Here is a 481-nt window from a genome sequence, read left to right as displayed (position 1 = left end):
GTTTGTTAAAGGGTTTGGATTTTTAGGAAAAAATTGGTTTTGGTGGGAGACATTTTTTTGGTTTTATTTTAAATTGGGAGCAAAATAAAATTTGGTTTTAAAATCTGGGAGCAAGTAAAAATTTTGGTTTTTGAATGGGAGAGAAAATATTTATTTATTTATTTATTTTTAAAAGAAAATAAAATTTGGTTTTTGAATGGGAGCAAGCCCACTGTTGGTTTTGTGTTTGCTTTGGCTCAGCTGGTTTGAAAACGTTTGGTGAAACTGAGTCCAAAATCTCGGCCTAGAATTTGGGTACTCGGCCCACTAACGAGTTAACCTAGCGTGATCGGTTACAAGCTCAGCTGGGTTTAAAAACCCAGAATACAAAATACAAGCCCAAATTAAACAAGCTCACAAAAATTAAATACAAGCCCACAAATTAAACAAACAAGCCCACAAAAATTAATTACAAACCCAACAGAAAATAAAAAGCCCAAAA

Source organism: Papaver somniferum, chromosome 10, assembly GCF_003573695.1.
Source record: "Papaver somniferum cultivar HN1 chromosome 10, ASM357369v1, whole genome shotgun sequence".
Classification (NCBI taxonomy): Eukaryota; Viridiplantae; Streptophyta; class Magnoliopsida; order Ranunculales; family Papaveraceae; genus Papaver; species Papaver somniferum.
This window is presented reverse-complemented; position numbering follows the sequence as displayed.